This window comes from Peromyscus eremicus, unplaced genomic scaffold (assembly GCF_949786415.1).
Source record: "Peromyscus eremicus unplaced genomic scaffold, PerEre_H2_v1 PerEre#2#unplaced_165, whole genome shotgun sequence".
NCBI lineage: Eukaryota > Metazoa > Chordata > Mammalia > Rodentia > Cricetidae > Peromyscus > Peromyscus eremicus.
In genome coordinates this window covers 318964-322521 of record NW_026734403.1, presented here as the reverse complement: position 1 = coordinate 322521, position 3558 = coordinate 318964, and positions in this window count along the sequence as shown.

Here is a 3558-nt window from a genome sequence, read left to right as displayed (position 1 = left end):
ACTTAGTGCTCCTCTGTCATCTTACCCAATCTGTATAAATGCAGGTTTTCTGATGTGCTCTCGGCTGGAGACAAAGACAGAGATGAAGATGAAGGGCCTGGGGAGATGGCTCTAGCAACTCAGAGCACTTGCTGCTCTCTCAGAGAACCCGTTTGCTTCTCAGCACTCATGTCCAGTCGCTCACACCTGTAACTCCAGATCCAGAGGACCTGGCTCCCTTGGACACCTGCATACAGGAGGCATATACTCATACAAACATTCACACGTACACATAAATAGAAATACAAATAAATCAGGAAAATGAGAGATAAAAGACTTAATGTCATGGAGCAAAATAGTAGAGGTAGAATTTATACTGACTACAGATCAATATTCTTTTCATACCCTGTGTTGACTAATTCCTTAAAGCTGATTTTTAGAATTTCCCCATTTGATTTATTTTCTCATGAAGGAATCTGGCTTATAATCGGAAGTAAATGTATACTTATCATCTTAAATTCTTTTCCAACAACAGAAGGCATAAACAACTACCCCACTACAGCACTTAGGGTCTCTTTAATCCAACCTACTCAATAAACTCTAATGCAGAATTTAAAACTGATTTCATATAAAGAGAACACAAAAGACATTGCTAACATATTTTTAAAATGAGAATTATCAATTTGAAATATTTAAGAAAAAACAATAAGGCATTGATTATATATAACACATGTACTATAAATCATATATAGTGAATGCTTAAAAGCCCAAGTATGTTTTATACAATCAAGTATTATAGGACCAAGATAACTTTTTGCCAGTCACAATCATAACTCATATTTCTCTTATATAAGCTTCTTTAACAGAATATGGCTGCATTAATCCTCAGTGGTCCTACACGTGGGTAGATTACAGTGTTCACAGTGACATATACTGACATGCCAGCAGGGTCCTGTCCATGTTCTCTCCATCCCTGGCCATCTCTCTGCCCTGCACCTAACAAGCAATGGCTAGCACCTGCATTTCTGTGGAAGTATTGTTTTGGGGCCACTGGAATCTGCTTTGCCATTGAAGCCCATGCCTCTGTGAGGTGGTCCTCACCTAGAAGTATGGCTGTGAGAAGAGTGTCATTTCCTTTTTTCCTCTGCAGGATGAATTCTTAGGTTCAGATTGTCCTCAGGCCTTCTTGCTGGCATGGACTTCCCTTATCTGTTGTGAACCTGACTTGATTGTGCATTTTTAATGCTTACTGTGTTTTCCTTTTTGCAACCCCTCTGCTAATGTACCTACAGATCCCATCTAAACATGTGCACTTGCTCCTCCTCTCTGGTTAACTTCAGGTGGAAGCCAACTAACTCAACAACCCACCAGCCTTACACCAAATATAAACTATTAGCGTCAGAGCAGTTTCAACTGTAGCTGTTTTCCACTCCCTTCACTCTTGCTGTATTTCCTACGATTGAAACTTTTTTACTTTTGTGTGTGTGTGTGTGTGTGTGTGTGTGTGTGTGTGTGTACCGTGTGTGAATGTGTGTTCTGGGGTTCAAACTCAGGTCATCATATGTGAATGCCAAGTGCCTTTCCCCACTGAGCTAGCTACTGAGACTTTTGATGTCAGTATGTCTATGCTTATGAGGCATGCAAAAGGAAACAGTGGAGGAGGAAGACAATAGTCCAAACACCACGGAACTAACACTACAGCTTCGGATTGGAGACTGCAAACTGCATGAGGCTATATCTTCCATTGCCCATTTGCTTTTACTTTTGCTAAAAGGAAGCAAAACACATTTGAACTAAACCAACTCACAGAGTTTTTTTTCATTCCAGGGCAAACATTATCATCCAGTCTTATTTCTCCAGGGCAAACATTATCATCCAGTCTTATTTCTATCAGTTCTCATGTATATGTTATATTTGGTTTCATATACATATGAATAAACTAATTTATAAAATAAATAAATCAAACACACACACACACACACACACACACACACACACACACACACACACACACACACAGAGCTTTGATTGTCTCCCACCACTCTATCTCTCATGTGGAAAGCACATATCTACTGCTTCTTAAAGCTGCTATTTCTTTATAAAAATATATATACATTTAACACATATATCAAGGCCTTAAGTAATTGTTTTGAACTTAAAGCTAGGTTATCCAACACCAAATGGTCATCCCTGAAAACATTATACAGACTGAGAAGGTTGTATTTAAGATTGTGTGTGTGTGTGTGTGTGTGTGTGTGTGTGTGTGTGTGTGTGTGATAACAATTAAAGAAAAAGAGGCCATAAATTTTAAAAAGAGCAAGGAGGCTTACATGGGAGGGGTTAAGGGATGAAAGGGGGAAATGATGTAATTATAATCTCAAAAAATAAAAAATATTAAAAATAGTTCTTAAGTGTTCTTTAAGGAAGTGTTCAAAAATATCTTGTGGAAGTTCAAAACAAACAAAATGAAGTGTTTTTCCTTGAAGTGGAGGGGACAGGTGCTTGAAGCTCTGGAAGTGACTCACAGAATCCCTGGCTAATATAAAGACAGAAAGCAGCAGCGCTCTTGGAAGATACCTGTCTTTAGTGACATGAAGTGTGTCCTCGGTACCACAGCCTTCAGTGTTGTCACGAGTGGACAAGCACCTGGACAGCTGTAGAGCGCTTAGAAGACACTGCTGCACTTTCTGTAAATTAAACGGAAATGTGAGGGTATAGAAGAGGATGAAGGGGGGAAAGGAAAGAAAGATGTAGTGTTTGGAGGATGAGATGTCCTGGACTACTGTGCTTTAGCAGAAAAGCATGAACGCAGGAAGAGGCAGGCTGTACCTGGGGTGTTGTTTGCATGGGCTCCTCTTTAAATAAACATTAATGTGTTTAAGAGGTCAAATATTCTAGCAGTGTGGTATAGGTGGTTATCTGTCTAAATGTCGGAAACCCGGCCAGCAGTCCCTTCCCACAGAGGGAAGGGCTCGACACATCTCTTAAGTGCTCTGCTTACCACTGTACCCCACAATAGGTGAAAAACAAATGCCAGGCTGGGGAACGACATGTGAGTCCTCCATACACACGCAAGCATGGCTGCAGCGTGCAGGGCTTTTTATGTCCCTACTGGGAACTGTCTGCAAACAATTGTCGTTATCAGTGAAGCTAGGGTTTCAAAAGCACTACCACACATGCACTGTAGTTCTGTGTGTGCATGGAGCAAAAACATCCACTGGGATAGGCTCCATCTGACTTGACCTGCCACAGTGGCCATGAAAATGATAACTCCAGGCTGCCATGGTTTGTTGTTCTTGTTTTTTTTTTCTGTCTTGGAGCCTTTTGTTGTGAGATGAAGGTCTTCTAGGAGAGCACCATGTGTGCCATAATATTATTCCTAAGATATATTTGATCATACTGTTGGAATTTCTCAGAACTATCCCCGCCTCCTCAGGTGAACAAAGGCCTTAGTTTTGTTTTACATTTTTTCTGTGTATGTGTCCAGGCACACATGTGTTTCACTGTGTGTACCACTCAGAAGACACCTTGTGTATTCAGTTCTCTTCTTCTATCATGTGGACGCCAGACAGTGAACTC